Below are 17,001 nucleotides of genomic sequence, written 5' to 3'. Positions count from 1 at the left end.
ATCCCTCCCTTTACTATCTAAACACAAGGGGGATGTTGCAAACCCTCTTTTACATTTAGAAAAAAAAACTTAGAAACCCTACAGCGCAGAAAGAGACCATTCGGCCCATCGAGTCTGCACTGACCACAATCCCACCCAGGCCCTATCCCCACATCCTTACATATTTACCCACTAATCCCTCTAACCTACGCATCCCAGGACACTAAGGGCAATTTTTAGCATGGCCAATCAACCTAACTCGCACATCTTTGGACTGTGGGAGGAAACCGGAGCACCCGGAGGAAACCCACGCAGACACGAGGAGAATGTGCAAACTCCACACAGACAGTGACCCAAGCCGGGAATCGAACCCAGGTCCCTGGAGCTGTGAAGCAGCAGTGCTAACCACTGTGCTACCGTGCCACCCCACGGTATTTGTTTGTGTGTAAATAAACTAACCCTTTGAGTTCATCCTATCTCAAGTTTGCTGTGAGGTTATTAATAGAAAATAAATAAATAAACTTTATAATAAATAAACTCCAATGACTCAGGAGCCTGAGGGTGTCACATCAGATGATGGCTGGTGCGGCCTACTGATAAGGAACTGTGAGTTAATCTGGTGGCAATGCTTTACTGGTGAGTCTAACTCACCAGCGGCTTTAATGAATCTGCAAAGTTGAGGCCTGCTCCTGCCAGGTGTAATCTGCACACACTGGGTTTCAGACACCTCTTGCACCAGAATCACAGGAGTGGTGGATGCAGCTGATTTCTATGCTCAATGTTCTGCTGCAGGTCAAGAGGATTGACAGCGATAACACTCATGATCAGGAGCAAGTAGTCTGCACAGAACACTTGACCATGTGAAACATCATTTCCTGCAGACAACACCAACTGTAATTGGAAGAGAAAACTCATGGCAATTCACTAACTGAGAAAAGTCCATCAGATATTAATCAGCAATTAACCTGAAAGACCACCCCTTTAAATATGGTGGGTTGGCCGAAAGTGCACGGTGTGTCAGGTGTACATCATTCATGAAACAAAACAGTACCAATAGCACTGAAACGATGGATGACATGGAGCTGAAATTTGCAGCCAAAGCCTGCTCCCAAGATCTGAGCAAATATGTGGCAATTTTGAACACTTTCCCTTTGCTGTCTTGTAACTCACTTCCCAATTTTGAGTATTCCATCCATTACTGTAAAGGATTGTTAAAGTTCAGTTCGGATACACGCCTCACTTGCTCATGAAGACATTTTGTTCTTGAGTTCAGAAATTTTGTGATTCACTTTGGAAAGAGAAAAGAAAACAATTGTGTCTGCTTTTCCTTTGCTTCTGATTAATGACGTATTTCCACCCAGGTGGAGATGCAACTTCACTGGCGACAGTCTGCTTCCTGTTTTTTTTTTCATTATTTTTTACCCCCTCCCTATTCCTGTTGCTTCAGTTACAGGTGCTTTGATAATGCCAGTTACAATACTTCTGCTTTTATAGAACATTTACAGTTCTTTTCCATTGCACCAAAGAATTTGTGATTGCTTTGTCAGCCTTCCTTCCTCAGTTAAAGCCAGAAAACAGAAAGAAAATGATTACCCTTTAAACCTTCTCGTCCTCTGCCGAAACATGTCCTCGTGTGAACTTACCTCAAGTTCTCCAAACTCAAGCGAGTTATCCTGGAGACTTCAGTATACAGTGATGGGAGGGAGGGGTGGAGGGAACTGGCATTGATCGTGGGGTGGGAAGACCTGGCAGTAATTGGTAGGGGGAACCTGGCAGTGATAGTGATGGGGAGGAACTGGCATTGATGTGGGGAGGACCTAGCAGTGATTGGGAGGGGGGGGGGGGAAACGTGGCTATGATGGGAGGGGAAACTGGCTGTGATGGGGGTTTTCAGTCAAACCCTGATATTCTGACAATTTATGCGAAAACTCCACCCTTAATATCTATTAGAGCTTCAGTATCTTAAAAAAAACCTCCCGTTCATGGAAGCCCATTTAACGTTTAACTCCCCTCAAGTACTTAATCCATTAATGAATGAACAGCCTTTTATTCATAACCCAAAGTCAAAGACAGCTAATCCTTTAATATCCTCTTTCAGCTACTAATAAAACTATGAACTAAGGACACCTGCTGCAATAATTGTAGGTTGTGGAAAGCGTCTAAGCATTAGTAATAACATAATGATACTCCTTGAGGATATATCAACAAAAGTTATTGTAACTTAGAACAGATTTTTGTCAACTTCCATTGACATGTAACTTTTTTAAAAAGAATGGGGATTTTAGTTATTTCACAGTTTGACAGTTCTGCGGGCTTTAACCACCCTTGACATGAAATAATTGTAATTCCGAGACTGCAGGTTAAGGCCCTTCTTGCTACAGCAAAAAATGGATCTGTTTGAACTAAAGCATTGAGTTTAAATGGGCCTGCTGAGTTCAGATTTCCCTCATGTATGAGTCACACCTTGCTCCTTTTCCCTACCAGTGAAAATGGGATCTGTCGGAAATGGGCCGGGACTTCCAAATCCAGGTCTCAGTCATCATTTTTAAAGGTCCAACGAGTCTCCATGCCTCTGGGAAAATCCAGTCCAAAGTATATGTTTGATGCACTGCCATTTCCCTAATCCCTATTATAATTTTTTGCATGTTGCCTGTAAGGGTTTCATGTTTATTCTGACTAACCGCTCCCATTTTGCACACCTATGGAAACTTTTACAATCTCTTTTTGCGCACTATCCAATACAGCCCTGTGTCCTTTTTTCTCTTTCTTTACCTGTCATACTTTACTAAATTTTTAAATCCTCAAGCTTGCAACTCATTTAGAAACATTATAAGCCTCTTCCTCTAATCTAGACCTACCATTAATTTCTGTTGTTAGTCACATTTATGGAAATGGTGCTCAGGTATTGGTTTCAAGCCAATTGCAACTTACCTCTCTTCCATCCACTGATAACTCAGTGCTTTCACATAAGCCTTCCCTGCATTGGCTTAATGATTGGGCTGGGACTCAGTGAAGTTCCCTCTTGAATTTTGTCCTCCATTTAAAATAGCAAGAGAAGCAGTAGACCAGCTAGCCATTAGATAGACCCAATGGGAGGCCATTTTGACATTAGGGTTTCATTCGCATAAAGTTGGCAGATGGCATGTGGAAGGTAAGTGCTCTGGAGCAACCTGATAACTGTTGGTCTTTACAATATGAGACAGCCTATCTTCAGGCAGCAGGATAGAGGGTGTGCCAGGAGTGCCAGAGACCCAAAATGGTTTTTCGTGATGCCTGGAGCAGCACTCCTGCTCCCCCAGGTCCCCCAAAAAATGAATGAAGTTTTACCTTCTGGTTCCTCTTCAGCTCAGTGGCTGAAGTGGTCATGGATTGGAGGTGAAAAGTGAAGAAATGCACTGTGGACTCAGGCTAATAAAAGGCCAAGAAATGAAACTCAGTTGCACCATTTTTTTGTCATACAAAGCGCACCACACACAGTCGAATGGAAGTGTACAGAGCAGGCGAGTCATAATGGGCATGCAAACATGTCAATTAGTATGCAAAGTTGATTTGATGCCAGTGCTCCCATTTTGCATCTCCATGATCCAGTCAGCACCCTCTCTTCTTGAGGTTAAACACTTGAATTCTGCTGCAGAGGATTCAGTGCATGAATTTGATGGGGCAGCCTACAAGTAAAGAACGCACAGAACAAAATGCTGGTACACTGGGAAACGTGCCAAAAAGCCTGTCTTCAATGTGAAGGTATTTGAAGCTGTATTTATTAACCTTGACTATTCACTAAACTTCTGGTGATATTGCATCTAGGTCCTCAGGCTAGAATCCTGGCATCCACCTCCATAGGTATATGCTCCCACTGCTTTTTCACCATCTGTCTGGAGGGTCTTTATGACACCTGTGGAGACAGGACATCTCTCCTCATTTCCACCTCCTCCACCAAGCCCTCTAGTGGAGCTGAAGAAAATCATGTAGTATGCTGTCTCCCGTGGTGAGCGATTGTTCTTTGCTGCACAGCTCTATTCCTAATGATGCACCTCCAGCAGCCACACTGCATCTTTCTTTTTAAAGGCTGGCTTTAAGTACTGCTTCTAACATTGATTTTGAGCCCCTTGCTGATGCAGGCAGTCACTCAACAATGCAATTAATCCTGGCTGCATGCAGATATCATGTAAATGAGCAGGCAACATGTAGTTGATTGAACAGACATGGATTAATCATGCACCGCAATCTCCACACTAGCTTTTGGGACGAGCTAATTTAGCCCCTATTGTTTTACAGGAATTCTGATGTTTACCTAGTTTAGAGGATTTCATCCTCACAATTGTAGAGTTAAAGACTTTTATGTGTCAGGATCTTCAGTTTGTGCTTTGGCCTGACAAATCCACTTCATCAGCAATTTGTAAAGTCGACACATAACATCATATGCTTCTGCTGCCATAAACAACAGGCCTAACAGATTGATCTAACACTGGAAAATGTAAAGGAATGAACATTGATTTTCTTTTGCTGCACTACACATTACCAGTGTCTCAAATCATTTAAAAATAGCTACTTTCAACCATTAACAAGAAACAATACAGATACAGAGATCCAGGCAGACAAAGAGAAACCCTTGCCCTAACCATGATTGCAATCCTGGTTCCATAGGACACAACACTGCTGTAAACCAGCATCAATTAGTCTCCTGTTCACTACTCCATATTCTGGTGGAATAATGGTAATGTCACTGGACTAGTAATCTCGAGGCCCAGGGAAATGATCTGGGGACATGGGTTCAAATCCCAGAATGCAGGTGAGGGATTACAGGGTAACTTGTTGAGACTGGTGGAGATGATCCTGCTGGCCCTGCAGTATCTTATGAATTCAGCCCTTCTCGCCTCCATTCACCTGTTGGTTTCTCCAAGACGAGAAACACCCTCTCCAAAATTTGTTCTCCCTCTTCCCCTGATTTCTCACATTCACTCAGTGGACTACCTACCCTCAGCCCCACTGGACTGTAGCCTTGTGCTGGAAGACCACTGGCCCAATAAAGAATGTTCCCTCTAGTTTCTCTTTGCTGTGTATCCCTGGCCTATGTTCAAAAATAGAATCATTGTTAAAATGAACTCAGGTGCCTTCAATAAAATACTTAAATGAGCAACCCAGCTCCTGCAAGTGGGTTGGTTCCCCCTCCTCATCTTTCCTCTGTTAAAACCAGCCATGGACAAGATGCCCCCGGGAGTGGGAAATGGTTCTCAGTTGGGTGTTTAAGTGACCCAGCGGGCAGTTAAGGTTTGCACCAATGGCAATATGCCGTGGTGGTAGGGAAACATCAGAGTCCGCAAGCCACATTGCCAGCCCTTTAGTCTCCCAGCTTTAATGCTGCCTCTTTTTGGCACTTGCAGTGGGCTGGAAAAGTTCAGCTCAACATTTGCCCCATTGCTTCTTGCAAAGTCTCACAACTCAGACTGGTTTTCTCTCCCAGTGGGCGCTCTTTCCTCATCCGGGACTAAGTCCCATGACAGGGGCAGGGACAGGGAGTGTTTCCCATTGCAGAAACTGATAGAAAACCACACCATCACTGGAATTGGAGCAGGCGAGAGACAGACAATGGAAATGTCCGTTGACCTTGGGCGGGGATTTCCTGTCTCACTCAAGCGAGGCTGTAAAATCCCGCCCCATTTCTTCTGTTCCTGGCGTAATTAATTATGAATCCAGGGATGTTGCAGTCTTCCATGGCAGGGCAGACTTGATGGTGTGTGTCCCACTGTCATACCCAGGTGCCATATTGAAAAGCACCCCCCCCCCCCCCCCCACCCTCCATCATCACTGATCCATCCACAGGACTTAGTCCCAGATGAGAAAGTTCAGCCTATTGGAAGAGAAAGCCAGGCTTAGTTGTGAGATTTTGCAAGGAGCAGTGGGGGAAATATTGAAGAAATAAGATGGACTTCCTCGAAGACACTAAAGCCGGAAGATCCATCAGACAGACATTCCCCCACCCACTACTGTGGTGTTCGAGGGTCCAGGGGTGCTTGAAGTCTCCATCCAAAACTCTGAAGACAGCCTTCGGCCTTCTTCAGATAACTCCCAATTTCTGGATGCTACATTAGTCCAGACATGTTCGGAATGGGCACGTTTTCTCACTAGCATTGCAGAGAATCAGGGGAAGGTTGCAGTCAGGCCTTTACTTACATACCATTAGCGAGATGCAAAGCAGTTTACGTTGGCTTCCAGTAGGATTCCCATCAGCCATGGGGGGCACAATCGAAAGATCCCGCTATAAATTCACACTGGCATGAAGTCGATCTTTGGGTTTCCTGTTGAATTCTTTCCCCAACTCCCGCCGGCCATTGATCCTGCCAACAGGGGCATGAGAGAATTCTGCCCAATGTGTTGCATGCTCATATGAAATTTGACACAAAGTTGTCTGAATAACGTGGTATTTAGCTAATGGCTGCTTAAAATTCTGTGGCATTTTTGAATGTTGAATTTTAGTGATAATTATTAATTTCCTGCATTTTAATTCATGTATCTTTGTTACCTGTTTTGGCCGGAAATTTTGTATGACAAGATCTCGACTTTCAATTTGTCTTGTTTGCAGCTCTGATTGGCCTGATAGCAAACGAATTTTGAGAATTATTTTGGGGGTTCTCCGTGGCATTCAAGGTTTAAATAAGGAAGAGTGGACAAAGTGACAAGAAAGGTCAGTGCGGCCTAAAGAGTAAATTTTCCATTTGGGAACAGCTGATGCAGAGATTCAACCACTGGGAGTGGGCAGAGCTCACGTTCTAAATATGGATGGAAAATTGAAGGCTATACATGCCAATTGCTTGATACAAGTTGCAACTGGGGCGAGGCGCAGCTCTGGAAACATGCATTTTTAATGTACCTTTAATGTAGGAAATTATTCCAAGGCTCTTCCTAGTAATCAGATGTAAATAGACATTGCATAAAAAAGATATGAAGCAGAGTAACCTAAAGCTTGATCAAAGAGGTGAGTTTCAAGGAGGATCTTAAAGAAGAACATGGAGTTGATGAGGTGGAAGGGCTCTGAGATGGATTTCCAGAGGGCAATGCCGAGGCAGCTGGAGGTATTGCCTCCAGTTGTGGGCTGAAGAGACATCGTGATGCAGAACACCTCAGAGTCAGCGGAATAGAAAGTAGGATTGAAGGACATCATAGAGATGAGAAGGGTAATGGCATAAAGGCATTTGAATATATTCTCTAACCATAAATTTCCTGGGGCAGCAGGCCCTTACCAAGAGAATCTTTGACTCTATCTCATTGGTGGAACAGGCAAATCTGTGTCCATAGAGTAGGGAAGGTTGGAGAGAGGCAGAGCTTAAAGTGCTGCAATAGACTCAGGTCCTCTGTGTGCAAAATTCTGGCTGATTCCAATCTCTGGGATCAGCCTGAGAATGGCCTCTTCATTCCTTTGCTTACTCTGTTCTGAGAGCAATGGCCAGAACTTCTGAGAGCAAAATGTTCGGTTTTCAGACGATTCTATTTCACGGACAGCTGGATTTTTGATAATGTACCTTGTTTTAAAGCTAGATGTCTTCACAAAAGAATAAAGGCACTATAGTGGGCTCGCAGTGTGACTCACTTACACATGCTAGAAGCCATATATATTCACACACAATCCTGGTTCTTCTAGACAGAAAGAGCATATCCACACATTACACCTTTTTCAACTAAACATCAGCCATTCCCTGGTTCAATCCCCATAGCAATGCTGACCTGCCTGACTGAGTTTGAACAACAGCTTGACAGTTAACTGTTTCTTGCTGCATTCTCCATGGCAATGCCTCTACCAATCAGAGTCCACTTACCACCGAATGAGAACTCTCTTCTCATGCAGCATAAATTCATAGGGCCCGATTTTACCATTTAGAGACTAAGTGCCGGGTGCGGGCGTCAAATAGATCCGAGCCCGGAGGCCGCGCAGTTCGGAAAAAATCTGACAGATTACTCTTCCCTGCAGGTGCGAGAGAGCGGGAGAGATGGCTGTGGCTGGTAGTGAACCAGTGATGGTGCCAGGAGGGATCGGCCGCAGCAGGCAGCGTAACCCCCCCCCCGACCAGAGGATGAGAGTCACACCCCCTCTCCACCCACCCCAGGGGATGATAGGCCACACCCCCTCTCCTCCCCCCCATAGGATGATACATCACACGCCCTCCCCTCCCACCCCCCACCACCCAGAGGATGAGACGTCACACCCCCTCTCCCCTCCCACCCCCCCCAGGGGATGATAAGTCACACCCCCTCCCCTCTCACCCCCCCCCCCCCCAAGAGGGCGATGTGGGCCTGCCCCCTCTCCTCATCCCACCCTCCCCCACCCCCACCAGAGTTCCAACTGGACCCCCCCCCCCTCCTCTGGCAGACGCCAGTGGACCTGTGTGAAGCCCGGTCACTTCAGCCGTGGCTCAAAGTCAGTGTCCAGGAACGTGCTGCAGGCTGTCGAAGGACTGAAGGTGAGCGGGAAGGATGGTGGAGGGAGACCATGATCGAGGTAGGTTAGGGGTGTGCTCTGCCGGGGGAGCCTGCCTCCCAGAGGGGTCTGATCCCGGAGGGGGGTGGGGGGCCTGCCTCCCAGGGGAAGGGGTGTCCGATCGCGGGGGGGGGGGGGGGGGGGGGGGGGGTCCGATCCCGGGGGGGGGAGCCTCCCAGAGGGGTCCGATCCTGGGGGGTTAGAGGGGGTGTCCGCAAATGGTGGGCCTCGGCGATTCCCCTGCCGAATAGAAGTACAAGTTGGACTTTTATTTATCAGGTCGGTAAAGGCGCGGACGCCAATTGGGCCGAACGCTGGTAAAGGGGGAATTGATGGTAAAGTTGGGCGCGCGCTTCATTAAGTCGATTTAAATGCATGCAAATGCATTTAAATCGCCGCGCCGGCCGATTTGGGTGCGCACCGGAACGGCGCCCGAATCGGCCGTTGGTAAAGGCGTGATCCACTAGGAATCGGGTGCGGATTGCGGCATAGGCCCGACGCCCAACTTTACCGCTATTTCGCACCCGAAAACGGGTGCGAAGTTTTGGTAAAATCGGGCCCATAGTATCATAGAATCCCTACACTGCAGAAGGAGGCTATTCAGCCCATCAAGCCTGCACCAACAACAATCCCACCCAGGCTCCATCCCCACAACCCCACACATTCGCCTTGCTAATTGAGCATGGCCAATCAACTTAACCTGCACATCTTTGGAATGTGGGAGGAAACCCGGAGCAGCCAGAGGAAACCCACGCAGGGAAACTGTTGTTCCCTTTATTGTTTTTAATCTTGCCATCTGTCCTGATGAGAGCAAGATGAGTTTAGATAGCATGTCTCTTTTTTCAGCAATATTCAAGTTCTATACTACAAAATTACTATTTATAGAGCTCAAAATGATTGACAATAACCCAAACAGTGAGTGGGCATGCAACCTCAGGGTGATTTGTCCAATCGAGCAGAGAGTCATGCAGAGAGCGCATGTGCCCTTCAAGGCTATTGTAGGAGATGGTGAATCACCCACACCAGGTGTCAAAAGGAGGCAGCATTAAAGGCACCTTCGATCATGACTTCACTGATGATGGTGATGGTGGTTCAGCATTTAGGAGGTGCATCAAGAATAATTTGATTTGATTTATTATTGGCACATGTATTGGGATACAGTGAAAAGCATTGTTTCTTGCACACTATACAGTCAAAATATACCATTCATAGAGTACATAGGGGAGAAGGAAAGGAAGAGGGTGCAGAATGTAGTGTTACAGTCACAGTTAGAGTGTAGAAAAAGATCAGCTTAATACATGGTAGGTGTACCAAAAGTCTGATGGCAGCAGGGAAGAAGCTGCTCTTGAGTTGGTTGGCACATGATCTCAAAGGTTTGTATCTTTTTCCCGATGGAGGAAGGTGAAAGAGAGAATGTCCTGGGTGTGTGGAGTCCTTGATTATGCTGGCTGCTTTGCCAAGGCAGCGGGAAGTGTAGAGGGAGTCAATGGATAGAAGGCTGGCTTGCGTGATGGACTGGGCTACATTCACAACCCTTTGTAGTTTCTTGTGGTCTTGGTCAGAGCAGGAGCCATACCACGCTGTGATACAACCAGAAAGGATGCTTTTTATGATGCATCTGTAAAAATTGGTGAGTCGTTGCAGACATGCTGAATTTCCTGAGCCCCCTGAGAAAGTAGAGGCATTAGTGAGCTTTCTTATTAATGGGCATTTGTTGCATGGCAGAGCACGAAAAAAGTGTTTCAGGCCAAGGCTCCTGCTCATTTGGTTTTTGATAATGACCTGACTCTGCACTGAGCAAGGATTACACTAATTATTTTCCATTGTATTTCACACGGATCCCTGTATCTTCATGATTGCTGTGTCCTGTTATATATTTCAAAGGGTTCCATCGTTGCTTTAATAACTGATTGCATGACTTGATGGTGATGTCATCAGGGTGTGTGCACAGGCTGATGTTTTACTTTCAATTTTGTATTTGATACAGAGCAGAAAACAGCTCTTCAATAAAATTTGTTGTGTGTTTGTCTGAATCTACATGTGAGAACCAAGTCTTGTCTTTTTCTGTTAAAACCCACAACCCCTATCATAGTTAGAACATTACAGAAAGAATATTGGTGGCCAGTCAGGATTTTGTTTGATGGAGAACATCAAGGAAAAATCTGAAAGATCTTGAAAAAGATCCTCACACTTCAAATATTAGAAGCCTGGGAAAAAGTCAACAATAGGATTTAAGATTAAAGATCCAATGCAGAAAGACTCAAGTAAGGAAAAGCTCTCTGTATGTTTTTTAAAAAGAGGGGTTGTTTTTCCAATCGGAGAAGGGTAAGATTCCAGGCAATTTCTGGCATATTCAAAAAGAGTAAGGGCCCGATTCTCCCAACACGACATGCATGTTTTTTGGTGCATCGGATTGGGAAATGTGCATGTCGCCATTTCGCGGGATCCCCACGAGCATTTACGACACACATGCATCTCCTAACCGGAAAAAAATGGCGCTGTGGGGATCGCGCGGAAAACCGGTATACCGCTGATTTGCATTACTTTCCATACCTTAGCATGCCATTATCGGGATCGACACGGCAGTATCCGCCCACATTTGCGTCTCCCACCTCTTTGGTGTGGTGTCACCTTGGCGCGAATCAGAGTAGGCATATAAAAGTCTCAACCTGGCGTGGCAGCCTTGAACTGGCGTGAGGAGGTAAGTGCTGCTAGCGGAGCATGGGGGAATGTTGCAGGTAGGCCCTGGAGATGCCTGGTGGGCTTCCTCCTGGCTGTCTTCAGGTACTGGCTGGTGGACCAGTGATATTGGGATGAGCGGGGGGGGCTTCTATTTCCTCAGAGCTCTGTGGGTGAGGGTCTCTGAAGGAGTCCTGCTCAGCCTTCCCCTTCAGGGCAGCGCTGTAGCTGTGTGGGGGAGGGTCCCTGAAGGAGTCAAAGAAACAAAATTTGCAGACGACACAAAGATACGTGGAAAAGTGAATCGTGTGGAGGGCGTAGAAGGTCTGCAGAGAGATTTGGAGAGGCTGTGAGTGGGCGAGGATCTGGCAGATGGAGTATAACGCTGACAAATGTGAGGTTATTCACTTTGGAGGAAATAATAGCAAATTGGATTATTATCTAAATGGAAAAAAATTACAACATGCTGCTGTGCAGAGGGACCTGGGGGTCCTTGTGCATGAGACGCAAAAACCCAGTCTGCAGGTGCAACAGGTGATCAAGAAGGCAAATGGGATGTTGGCCTATATCGCAAGGGGGATAGAATATAAAAGCAGAGATGTCTTGCTGCATCTGTACAGGGCATTGGTGAGGCCGCAGCTGGAATACTGTGTGCAGTATTGGTCCCCTTATTTGCGGAAGGATATATTGGCCTTGGAGGGAGTGCAGAGAAGGTTCACCAGGTTGATACCAGAGATGAGGGGTGTTGATTATGTGGAGAGACTGAGCAGATTGGGTTTGTATTCGTTGGAATTTAGAAGGCTGAGGGGGGATCTTATAGAGACCTATAAGATAATGAAGGTGCTGGATAGGGTAGAGGTGGAGAGATTCTTTCCACTTAGAAAGGAAACTAGAACTAGAGGGCACAGCCTCAAAATAAAGGGGGGTCAGTTTAGGACAGAGTTGAGGAGGAACTTCTTCTCTCAGAGGGTGGTGAATCTCTGGAATTCTCTGCCCACTGAAGTGGTGGAGGCTACCTCGTTGAATATGTTTAAATCACGGATAGATGGATTCCTGATCGGTAAGGGAATTAGGGGTTATGGGGATCAGGCGGGAAAGTGGAAATGATCCACTTCAGATCAGCCATGATCTTATTGAATGGCGGGGCAGGCTCGAGGGGCTAGATGGCCTACTCCTGCTCCTATTTCTTATGTTCTTATGAGTCCTGCTCAGCCTTCCCCTCCACGGCACTTTGCAGTGGCATTGTCTTGCCGCAGGGTGTGGTTGGGGACTCGACTGAGTGCTGGTGTTCCGGGGTGGGGGAGGAGTGCACCATGTGCTGACTGAGGCCTAACCAGATGAAGCAGCTGCTGCTCCAGGCCGGGGTGCAGAGGTTCAGACATGGACTGCATGGAATCTGCTGTCATTGGGCACCCATCTGGTGCTGATTTGCAATCTGTCCCTGCCCTGTGACACGGACCAGCAACACATGCCTGTAACGGATGCTGCAGTTGCACACATAGCAATGGCTCAAGGATGCGCAGTGCCCACAGCTGCACACCGACCTGCATAATCTGTGCCAGCATTTGTCATGATGGGAATCTCACACAACCTAATCGGGCCACGCATGGCACCATGGATTGTGTGGTGTTGCCAGCACCCACAAGTGGGGATTCTGGCCCAAGTGAGGGATTGGGCTGGTGCTGGGTCTGTGCAGCCAATGATAATAATCCATCATTCTATGCTCTTTTCAAACCCCACTGTGCAGATGGATCTCAGACTGATCGATTTCGAGCTGGCCATTATGGTGGCGACGGAGGAGGAGGAGGAGGCAACTCAGGAGGTGGTGGGTGTGGAGAGACCACCGCAGGAGCAGCCACCACCAGTCCCTCAGGAGGGAGGGCAGGGAGCTGCCACTGAGGGCCAGGAGGTGGGTGAGCAGGCTCCTGAGAGGGTGCACAAAAGGCGGAGGGTGCTGAGGCCAAGGAGGTACAGGCCCCGCAATTCATTCGAGGCCCTCTTGGAGGAGATGTGCTGTCGCCGGCTGCACCTGTCCAAGACCACGGTGCGACACCTTTGTGAGGTGCTCGCACACCTGGCACCTCAGGGGAGGTCACGGCTGCCCTGAATTGTTTTGCATCTGGGTCATTTCAGGCACCCAGGGGCGACCTAGTTGGGATCTCCCAGGCCTCGGTGCACAGATGTGTGTGGCGGGTCACAGATGCCCTGTATGCCTGGGCAGGGCAGTACATAAACTTCGATGTGGGCCGTGCACAGCAGAAGGCTCTCAGTTTCGCTGCCATTGCAGGGACTCCCAATGTCCAGGGAGCAGTGGACGGGACACACATCGCCTTGCGGGCCCCACATGCAGGACAGCAGCAATTTGTGAACAGGAAGGGGTTCCACTCCCTCAATGTGCAGATCGGGTGTGACCATCAAATGAGGATCGTGCAGGTCGATGCACTCCATCCAGGGAGTGTCCATGACAGCTTTGTGCTCAGGCAGTTGGACATCGCTGGGCTCTTTGAAGACCAGCCCAGGCTCCTAGGATGGCTACTGGCTGACAAAGGATACCCACTAAGGTCATGGCTGATGACGCCTGTGCGGAGGCCCGAGACTGAGGCGGAGACCCGCTACACGGAGGCCCATGCAACCACCTGGGTCCATCATAGAGCGGTGCATCGGCCTGCTTCAGATGTGGTTCTGCTGCTTGGACCGCTCTGGGGGGGGCCCTCCAGTATGACCCTGTGCCTGCTTCACGCATCATCATCGTTTGCTGTGCTCTGCACAGCATCACCCAGCAGCGGGGAGACCAGCTGGAGCAGGGGGAGGAGGAGGAGCGGCGAGGGGGGTGAGGTGGACATCCTGCCGTACGAGGAGCCGGAGGAACGAGGGCGGGTAGCAATGGCAGGTGTCCGGCAGGGAAGGGCAGCGAGGGACGCCTTGATTGCAGCCTGCTTCACCCATCTGGTGCTGTGCAGTGAGGGGGCTGCAACCACCACACATCCACCACACCCCAGGGGCAAGTGCAGCCGCTATTCCCCCTCCAAACCGACTTGGGCCCTCAAACCACCACATCACCCTTCCCCAGCCTCTGCCATTCCACCATCCTATCCCCCAGAAACATCCAACCCTGTTAATGTGCCTGGGCTGGCAATGGTTGCAAATCTTGTTTGAAGGCTGGAGGGTGATGACGACCCGTTGTTGTGCACCCTGGGATCCTGCTCATGGTGCCACTCAAGTCTGACTCCTACCTGTACTCCGAATGCACGCTGCCACCTGGCCCACCTAGCTGTGAGGGCTGGGGACTCATGTTTGTTGGGGGGGGGGGGGGGGGGGGGGGAGGGGGGGTGGGGGGGGGGTGCACTTGCACCAAGATTCTGGTGGATGTTGGGGAAGGTAGGGCAGCCACTCTGTGGCTGAGTCTGCAAGGCACAACAGACAGCACCTCTGTGCATGGGAATGGGGACCACTCAGCTCTGTGGGGGGGTGGGGGGGGTGGGGGGGGGGGGGGGTGGGGGGGGTGTGGGGGGGGGTGGCGGGGGGGGAGGGCGGAGGCAGGGGGAGAATCAGAGACACATTAGTCACAGCTGTGAGGTGCAAATAAAAGTTTATTGTGCTCTTATCATTAGTGACGAATAAACCCTGACTACTAGTAACCTTCACCCGTGCCCTCTTCGTGAACTACAACTTTTTAACTTTGTGTGGCCTACAGCTTCTTCTCGGTGCTACCCCAGGATGCACATCGGAGGTGGAGGTGTCCGGCTATGATGCATGCACTGTCACCTGTGATGCCCTTGGCGGACGTCCCCTGGGTGGTCGGGACCTGGAGGGCCTCGACTGACTTGCGGATGGCACTGTTTCGGTACCACGTTGTTCATCTCGCGGGCCCTGAGATGCCCCGGTGTGAGGAAGGGGGGAATCGGAAGGTCTCAGGATGCCCAGGCTCTCCTGGGTGGAAGGCCCCAGCATAGCCTCAAGACCTTCCTCCTCCCTTGGGGTGCCCAGAGGCCCCAGGGACACTCCATGGGATGCCAGGGTAGCTGGACTGAGCTCCAAAAGCTCCGGCATCACCTGACTCTGCCAGTCCTGGAGGTCCAGATGCGTCTGCCCCCCGATCTGTGATCCCTCAGACCTGGCCTTCTGAGACTGGGCCAAGCTCTGGAGCCCTTTTGCTACAGAATTCTGTGAGCGAGCCAGGCTCTGGAGCCCCTCAGCAGTAGCCCTCTGAGACTGGGCTAAGTTGCCGAGGTTCACAGCCACGGCCTGCTGTGTCTCCAGAATGCCAGCGAGAGTCCCAGCCATGGCCATGTCTCCCACATGCCCCTGACACCCATGGCCATGGAACAATGCGCCTCCTGGATACTGGCAACACCTTCACCCACGACTCACTGTGTCTCCAGGATGGCCTGGACCCTGTCAATCATGAGGACAAACTCCTGAGCCCGACTTTCCACTGCGGTCACCACCCTTGCAGTGTTGGCCTGGCTCGCACGCTGTGTCGGCACCACCTCCTGCAACAGCACTCTGTTGGACTCCCCTAAACAGCCTTGCAGTCGCAGAGTGGTTGCTGACAGCCCTTCCACAAAGAACAAAGAAAAGTACAGCACACGAACAGGCCCTTCGGTCCTCCAAGCCTGCGCTGATCATGATGCCTGCCTAAACTAAAACCGTGTGCACTTAGAGTCTGTATCCTTCCATTCCCATCCTATTCATGTATTCGTCTAGTTGCCCTTTAAATGCCACTATCGTACCTCCCACCACCTCCCCAGGCAGCGCATTCCAGACATTCACCACCCTCTGTGTAAAAGACTTGCCTCGCACATCTCCTCTAAGCTTTTCCCCACGCATCTTAGCATCTGACTATCCATTCTGTCCATGCCACTCATAATCTTGTAGGCCTCTATCAGGTCACCTCTCAACCTCCGTCATTCCAGTGAGAACAAACCGAGTTTATCCAACCTCTCTTCATAGCTAATCCCCTCCAGACCAGGCATCATCCTGGTAAACCTCCTCTGTACTCTCTCCAGAGCATCCACATCCTTCTGGTAGTGTGGTGACCAGAATTGTACACATTATTCTAAATGAGGCCTAACTAAGTTTCTGTACAGCTGCAGCATGACCTGCCAATTTTTATACTCAATGCCCCGACCGATGAATGCAAACATGCTGTATGCCTTCTTGACTAGCTTATCCACCTGCGTTGTCATTTTCAGTGATTGGTGGACATGTACGCCTAGATCTCTCTGCCTGTCAACACTCCTAAGAGTTCTACCATTTACTGTATAATTCCTACATGCATTGGACCTTCCAAAATGCATTATCTCACACTTGTCCGGATTAAACTCCATCTGCCATTTCTCCGCCCAAGTCTCCAACCACTCTATATCTTGCTGTATCCTCTGACAATCCTCATCACTATCCGTGACTCCACCAATTATTTTGTCATCTGTGAACTTACTAATCAGACCAGCTACGTTTTCTTCCAAATCATTTATATACACTATGAACAACAAAGGTCCCAGAACTGATCCCTGTGGAACACCGCTAGTCACAGCCTTCCATTCAGAAGAGCACCCCTCTACTGCTACCCTCTGTCTTCTATGGCCAAGCCAGTTCTGTATCCATCTTGCCAGCTCTCCTCTGATCCCATGAGACTTCACCTTTTCTACCAGTCAACCATGAGGTACCTTGTCAAAGACTTTACTGAAGTCCATGTCTACAACATCCACTGCCTTTCCCTCACCTATCATCTTCGTCACTTCCTTGAAAAACTCAATCAAGTTAGTGAGGCACGAGCTCCCCTTCACAAAACCATGCTGTCCATCACTAATAAGTCCATTTGTTTCCAAACGTGAGTAAATCCTGTCCCTAAGAATCTTTTCCAATAATTT

The sequence above is a fragment of the Mustelus asterias genome, chromosome 4, assembly GCF_964213995.1.
Source record: "Mustelus asterias chromosome 4, sMusAst1.hap1.1, whole genome shotgun sequence".
Classification (NCBI taxonomy): domain Eukaryota; kingdom Metazoa; phylum Chordata; class Chondrichthyes; order Carcharhiniformes; family Triakidae; genus Mustelus; species Mustelus asterias.
This window is presented reverse-complemented; position numbering follows the sequence as displayed.